Below are 8404 nucleotides of genomic sequence, written 5' to 3'. Positions count from 1 at the left end.
TTGCACGTGGTCGTGTCAATAAATTACTATTTGAGATAGCAATAGATTTAGGGTTAAATTTGATTGTAAAAACTTCGATTCTTTTATAGTGGATTTGCATTACCTTGAGGATTGCTAAGTCAAATCCTCCCCAGGTTTTTACCTTGAAATTGTTCGTTTCATTGGTTTTCCTAGGTCATCATATTGTGGTGTTATTTATTTTTCCCCTGCTGTGCATGAAATAATTTATTATTGTTTAACCTAGATTTGAATAATTAACCTAAGTAATCACTTGGATAATATATTAGGTTAAACAATTTGGTTTAAGGGGTCTAAACAAACAAACAAGTGTTATCAGAGCAGGTTAGCACTTGTTTTTAGGTTTTTATACCTAGAGTTGATCCTTGACCCCTGCTGTCATGGTACACAATCACTCTCTAGTGATCCATTCCTCACTTTGATGGGAACAACTATGCTTATTGGAAGGTTAGGATGAAAACCTTCTTGAAATCTATTGATGAAAGAGTATGGTTTTCTGTTGAAAACGGTTGGGAAAGACCAACCACTGCTATTGGAGAATGGACAACTGCCCAAAAAGAAGCAGCAAGCTTTAACAGTAAGACTAAGAATGCAATATTCAATGTTATTTCTTTGGAAGAATTCAAGAGGATCTCAAATGTGGAGATTGTTCACATTGCATGGAACATCTTGCAAATAGTGCATGAAGGCACTAAGGCAGTAAAAATTAATAAACTGCAACAGTTGTGCTCTAGATTTAAAAGCATTAGAATGTCTGATGATGAGTGGTTTGTTGAATTCTATGCTAAGTTGAATGATTTTGTTGATTCTACTTTTAATTTGGGTGAAGTATATGATCAACCTAAAATTGTTAGGAAAATTCTTAGATCATTAACTAAGGACTTTAGACCAAAAGTGACTACCATAACTGAAAGTAAAGATGTAGACTCTATTCTTGTAGATGAACTTGTAGGACCTCTTAAATCCTATGAATCTAACTTACAAAAAACTAACAAATCCAAATCTATGGCTTTAAAATCTGTTGATGATGTTGATGATTGTGTATTTGATGATGAACTCTCATCTACTAAGATTGCTTATCTTGCCAAGAACTTTAGAAATTTTCTAAGAAATAATAATAGAAAGGCAAGAAATAGAAACAATGTTGATCCTAAGAATGTGAAGAAGAATGATACAACTAAAAATAACAATTCTAAAAAATCAAAAGATAAAGTTGTTCAATCTTCTAACAATTCTTTAGTACAACGGTATTTTGGTTGTCAGGGGTATGGTCATCTAAAATCTGAATACCCCACATTTTTGAGATCTAAAGGAAAAGCTATGGCTGTCACCCTAAGTGATGATGAAGTTTCTAATCATGAGTTTGAAAGTGATCAAGAATGAAACTTTATGGCTTTCACTACTATTGCTATAATAAGTGAGATTGAGACTGCTGATGAGAACCCTTCTGACGAGGAACTCTCTGAGAATTCTAACTTACAAGTGGCTTATAACAAGCTTTGCAAGGTTGCAACAAAGGATGCCATGAGTGTCGATCTTGGGCTAAAAAAGATAAACACCCTTGAACAAGAGAAGGAAATTTTGTTGTTAAAACTGTTTGATGCCAATGAACTTTTAAATTCTGTTAAGATTGAGAACATGTCTTTGATTGAGAAAGTTAAAGGTTTAGAATTTGAATTGTTTGTTGCTAGATAACAACTGAATAGGTCTTCTAATTCTAAACTGGATAATATGCTAAATGTTCAAAAATCTGTTTATGATAAGACAAGATTAGGGTTTATTGAGACTGGTTCTACTTCTATTGTTCATCCTCCTAAGTTTGTACTTACTACATCTACTTCTGCTGTTCATCCTTCTTTATCTAAAGTTGAGTTACCTAAGGAAGAAGTTCTAGCTTCTAGAAGAACTAGGGTAGATCTAAGTGAGTCAAAACCTAAGAATCCCAAACTATCTAGAAGCAAGAAACAACACAAACCTTAGTGGTTTTGTCATTTTTGTGGTGGAACTGGGCATACACAACCAAATTGCTTTAAGCTGCAAACTTCAAAGCAAGCATCCAAACAAAAGGTGTCTATGCCAAAAGCACAAGATCCTATGGCACTTATTCATGAATTGGTAAAAGTTCTTAACCTTTATGCCAATACTGGAGCTGAGATTATGGCTAATTCTAAAAGAAACCCCAACTCCAAGTTTGCATCTAAAAGAGTGTGGATGCAACAGTCTCAATGAGTCTATCAGACATGGTCCTTGTGCTAATTCTTTCAATCTCTCGTGACCAAAAATGTTTTTCATTAGGGTTTGCATTTGCATTACATTCATGCGTTTCATTCTAGGTTTGCTTTTGATTTTTTTTAATAAAAATAAAATAAAATAAAAAATCAGAAAAAAAAATTGTATTACACATCTTTAAGTTGTATAATTGAGGTTGGCCTATGAAATTTGTATTTTTTTGCACTTTGCTAGTTTGTGCTATGTAGTGCTTAATTTGTGTGAGTTGTTTATGGTTTTTAAACACATACTCTTGATTTTGAAGTCACATTCTTTTGATTGTAAGGACTAAAAAATACTAGGAGAAAGACATAAATAAACATCTCGCCACTGTTACTCGCCAATCATGAACACCTATGTGTAAATCATAAAAGCTCGGTAAGGTGTAGCACTTGCACAACAAGATATTTAAGGTGTTGCTTTCAAAATAAATAAGAAAAGAAAAAATCAAAAAGGAAAACAAAGAAAAATATGCTCCAAAAGAAAAAGAAAAAGAAAATTTGCATGGTTGCAAACGTGTTTTCTAGGAGATGTAAGAGTTATATGATGTAACTCTTTGGTGATAGTCACTCTCAAACTTATGTGATTGATAATGTGGAATTTGTGCTTATTTACCATCTACATATCACCTTTCAGGTATCTCATAAACTTATTAGTTGCACACATTACAAGCAAATCTTTGTTAAACTCTGTACATGTGATTGTGTGTTAATTTTTGTGGCCATCCAAGATTTAACTTCTTGATATGTCTAATACTTTTTCGAGGTGTGAGGTAAGAAGTGTGTAATGGAATTTTTTTTGGCTTAACAAAGAAATTTTTTTTTGAAGGGAAAGATTTTTTTTTTTTTTTTTAACCTTTGGAGTCATTAACATGCACCCCATATCATAAAAACCTATTTTTCCAAATGGTTCTGCAGAAAATTTCCAGGTTTTTAAAAAATTTTCGATTCTTCAGGATTCGATCGATCAAACTTGTTTTTCAACCAATCGAAAAGAAAAAGAAAAAACCCAGTTTTAAGGCTTAAACTCTTGGGTTGTCTCGATTCCTCTCGATCAGTTGGATCTATTTTTACATGTTTTTCGATTCCTATCTCGATTCTTCTCAACCGATCAAAAATTTTATGTTAAAAACAAATAGGAATCAGATCACAGTTCATTAGAGCTTTGTCTTCTTCTTCTTCGTTTCCTTTCTTGATCCCTTCTCACTCAAAATTTATTTTTGTTCTTTTTCTGAGTCAAAGTATCAAAGGTTTTCTTCATTAACACCAAGTATGACTCTTTTACCCCTTTTTTTGTTTAAATTACATGCATTCATGCATTTTCATCAATTTAAAAAAAAAAAAAAAAAAAAAAAAATTGAACTAAAGAGATTTTAGGTTTTTTGATGATTTTGAGTGTTTTGATCCAATTTGTTGGATGGGTTTTTGTTCATGCATCATATTAACATGATCCTTAGGCTTTAATTTCAAAATTTTCATGATTTCTTCAAAATTTTGAAATTCGGGTTTATGTGTTCTTGAGAGAATCGGGGATTTTGTTCAATTGGACTAATTTGATTGAAATTGACCCTTGATATTGCTTAAATGAGTGATTATAACATACTTGTTGTGTTATGCAATTGATCAATATAAAATTTTTGAAAATTTTGGGTTTTCGAAATTAGGGATTTTGCTAAATTTCTAATTTTCATGGTCAATTTTCAAAATTGAGATGAAATTGAACTTTTTTAGAGCATTAGATCATGCATCATCTGTGTACTAGTGTCATGCATCATATAGTTTTTCAAAAATTTCATGTTATCCTATCTTTAACTCTATCTAATGCAATCAGCCCTTGGTTTTTGTTTGTTTTTTTATTTAAACCTTAGACATGGCTCCTAAGGTTGGTAGGAAATTCAAAACCAAAGCAAATAGAAACCTTGCTTCTTCTTCTTCTACCTCTCCTTTGATTGATAGGGTTAGGTTTCTTTTTGCTAAGATTAAGGAAGTCTATGAGACCTTAATCAAGTATAGGTCTATCTGAGGAGAGAGAGAGATTGTACTAGATAAGTTAGATCCTTCCATACGTAGGAATCTAGTATCTAGGAATTGGGTGTCTTTGTGTGATGTTTCTGATCCTCCTCTTGCTGCTTTAATTAAAGTGTTTTACTCAAATCTTTTTATTTATCTTGAGGTTACAGGTGGTCATTATTTGACTACTTGGATTAGAGGTAAAGAGTTTAGGATTACTAAACGGTTAGTTTCCAAAACTCTAGGTGTACATTTAGTTTGTAAACCCACTTATCCATACACTGAGTTTCCTTCAGTCGATGATATCATGTCTTTGCTTTGTGGTAGGTCAGTTTCTTGGGGATTTGAATCAAGAAAAAACTCATGTGAGTTTACTAAGCTTAACTATCTTTATTTAAGGATATCCTACCATAATATCTTTCTTATCTCTCATGTTCATATTGTTCCTATAGATAGGTGTGCTTTCCTTTATGCTTTTATCATAGATGGGTCTATGTGTTTTCCTTCTCTATTCATTCAAACTATTGTTGATATTTATAGGAGTAAGTCCAAAGCACAGAAGCTGTTTTTTCTTATGTATATATATAGGGTGTGGAACTTTATCAAACTTTTCTCCTCTAAAGTTAGTTCATATCACTGCCCTTATAGGAGCCACTTTTTATAGACAGCGACATGCTCAGATGAAGAGTGTTGAACTAAGCACTGGGACTTCAAAGAGATCAAGAGGTGAAGCTACTGTTGCAGCTCCTGCCTCTGGTGCTATGCCTATTGCTAAGGAGGTACATGTGGATCCTATTGCAGCTGTGGATCCTTCTAGTGATGATGATGCTGTTGAACCTACAGTTACCCCTCCTCTCTCAATTTCTGCCATGATGGAGTCCTTTATGACTACTCAAGTAGCTCATGGATAGCTTATTGATGAGTTACTTACTAAGGTGGCTGCCTTGAGAGCTGATTTTGCCTAGTATAGGAGTGCCTTTCCACCTCCTCCACCCTCGGATGATTGATGGTTGCCTTTGACAATTCGTAATAAAAAGGGGAAGTAGGTTTTAGATTGAGGGCTCCTATATTTAGGGGGAGTTGCTTAGATTTTTTTTTTTTTTTTTTTTTTTTTTTTTTGAGATGATGAGAGATTTTGATGTTATTTTCTTTTCATTATTTTGATGTATATTTTTTTTATTGTTCTTGTTTCACAAACTCTATTGGTTCATTGACTATGATAGTATATTTAATGTTTATTCATTTGATATTCTATCTATTTTTATGTTTTTATGAATTCAAGTTTAGTTTTTATTTATTGGATTTGTATTGTATTTTCCACACATGTGTTTATGGTTTGTTTTTAGTGTTTCAAGAATTTACAGGTTAATTCTTTCAACAGCTGCTATCTATACTAGCAACTAATAGTTAGTAGTTATGATAGAATTGTATTAGGGTAGTACTTTGTAATTGGGCTGATGTTTGATTTGAGCAATTCATTTTGTACATGTTTTTTGTCATGGATTGCCAAAGGGGGAGATTGTTAGGTTCTAAAGATTTAGGATTAAATGTTTAGAATTATATTTTGTATGTGTTGGGAAACTGAGAACAAAACATGTCTAATCTATGTGTTAGGCACTGCTAAAGGGTGTATGTTTCAAGCTTCAAGTTCGTGCTGATTGCAGAAAAGAAGGGTCAGAATCTACCAAGCTCAATCAATCGAAAATTAGGTTCAACCGATCAAAAATCGCAGAAATCAAATCCTGCAGAATTTTTAAACAAGGCCCAAGCCTGCGAAAATGTTTGGGGTTTCAATCCAACTTGTCCACATATAAAAGGAAAAACCTAGCTACTTTTTGGAGACCTTTGAAAGACTTGTGTTTTACTTCTTGTGAGATCTGAAAGGTGCTATACCTTCTAACTACATAAACATCTACTAGAGCAAGATCTATAATCAAGCATTGGTAGAACCTAGTTGCTGCAACAAAGATCAACAACTGAAGGTGGTCTGAAACCTTTGAGTGGGATCTTAAAGTCACAAGCGTGGGTGCTTGTGTTGCAGTAAGTCCAAGAAGAGAAAGGGTTCTTGGATTCGGAGCTTGCACGTGATTGTGTCAGTAAGTTATTACTTGAGGTAGCAATAGATTTAGGGTTAAATCTGATTGTAAAAACTTTGATTCTCTTATAGTGAATTTGCTTTGCCTTGAGGATTGCTAGGTCAAATCCTCACTAGATTTTTACCTTGAAACGGTTCATTTCATTGGTTTTCCTGGGTTATCATATCGATGTTATTTACTTTTCCGCTGCTGTGCATAATATGATTTATTATTGTTTAACCTAAATTTGAATAATTAACTTAAATAATCACTTGGATAATATATTAGGTTAAACAATATGGTTTGAGGGGTCCAAACAAACAAAAAAAAAAATCAATTACTAAGAAACCAAAAAATACCAAGTGTGTATGTTTAGCTCTTAGCCCCTAATTGACTCACCCCCAATCAGAGTAAATTGAACGGTGCATGTGCTCAGCATTCATTGCTTAAAATATTTTACTATTTTTCCTTTTACTTAATTTTCCACCTAGTTGGTGACTAGGGTCATGCCAAGGCTAGGCTTCTATCCCTAGTTAGGTTTCCACCTAGTCGTTAACCAGGGTTAAACCGAGGCTAGGCTTCCATCCTTGATTATATTTCCACCTAGTCGGTGACTGGGGTTAGGCTGAGGTTAGACTTCTATCCTTGATTAGGTTTTCACCTAGTTGGTGACCAAAGTCAGGCCGAGGCTAGGCTTCTGTCCTTAGCAAAATTACTTAATTTGAGCTAACTTCAAACTTCATCATACATTATGTGTATAAGCAAGTATGGTGTAATTTAGATGGGAAAACTTCTAATAATTTACATTAAGTGGGTCATTAAATACATCCAAATTTCCCTAAATTTTTTTTTATTGAAAGTACTTCTTGAGGTTTCTCACATTCCTTGGCCAAGAAAGTGGTCTTTCCTCCATGTCCTCCAAGTAGTAAGCTCCAATTCCTACTACAGTAGTCATGCAAAACAAGCCCCCCCAATTCGGGGCCAATTTTCCTAAGCTTAGTTCTTTCATACCCCCCAGTACCCTTCGTAGGACAAGGTCTCTAGTAACAAAGTCTCTTGGCCTCACGTTTTTGTTGTACAATTTAGACAGTTTTTGCTAGTAGTCAGTCAATTGAATGGATGCTATCTCTTTGTTCTCTTCCATGAAGTCCAGTTGCTTGGTTAACATCAGGTTATTCATGCACGGGGAGAATCTTGTAATCCTCATGCTTGCTAGGCCAATCTCCACTGGTATCACTACCTCAGTCCTGTAGGTCATAGAAAAAGGGGCTTCACCAGTAGATCTCCTAGGAGTAGTCTGGTAGGCCTACAAAAAGTTGGGCAACTCTTCATCCCATTTCCCTTTAGACTTCTTTAACCTCTTATTCAACCCATTAACAATAGTCATGTTTGCGGCTTCAGCATGGTCATTGCTTTAATGATATGCTAGGGATAAGGATCTATTTTTTATCTCGTGGTCACTACAATACTTCCCAAATGCCTTACTATCAAACGGCAAATTGTTGAGATCAGTGTCTCCAACACCCCAAACCAAGTCACGATCTTCTTCCAAAAAAATTTCTTCGCATCAACGTCTCAAATGATTGCCAAAGCCTCAGCCTCCACCAACTTTGTAAAATAGTCCGTCGCTACTATCACAAACCTCCTATTCCTAGTGGCCTTGGGGAAAGGTCCCATGATGTCCAGCCCCTACTAGGTGAAGAGCCACAGACTGGTGATCAGGTTAAGAGTTCCTCCCGGTTGATGGATGTTTAGGGTGTGCCTTTGGTGCTAATCTCACCTTTTAACATAATTCGCAGCATCCCTCTGCATATTCGCCCTCTAGAATCCTTGAGTCATTGCCTGATGGACTAAGGACCAACCTCCCGTATGGCTCCCACAGTCTTTTGTGCAATTCGGCAAGGAGCTTGTCCACGGCTTTGAGGTGTACACATAATAAATAAGGCCCTCTGAATGACCTTTGATATAACTTATTCTCCTTTGACAACCAAAATTGGGCAGCTGCCTTATCTTCTTGGCATCTTTTTATACTTC

This window comes from Quercus lobata, chromosome 1 (genome assembly GCF_001633185.2).
Source record: "Quercus lobata isolate SW786 chromosome 1, ValleyOak3.0 Primary Assembly, whole genome shotgun sequence".
Lineage (NCBI taxonomy): Eukaryota > Viridiplantae > Streptophyta > Magnoliopsida > Fagales > Fagaceae > Quercus > Quercus lobata.
This window is presented reverse-complemented; position numbering follows the sequence as displayed.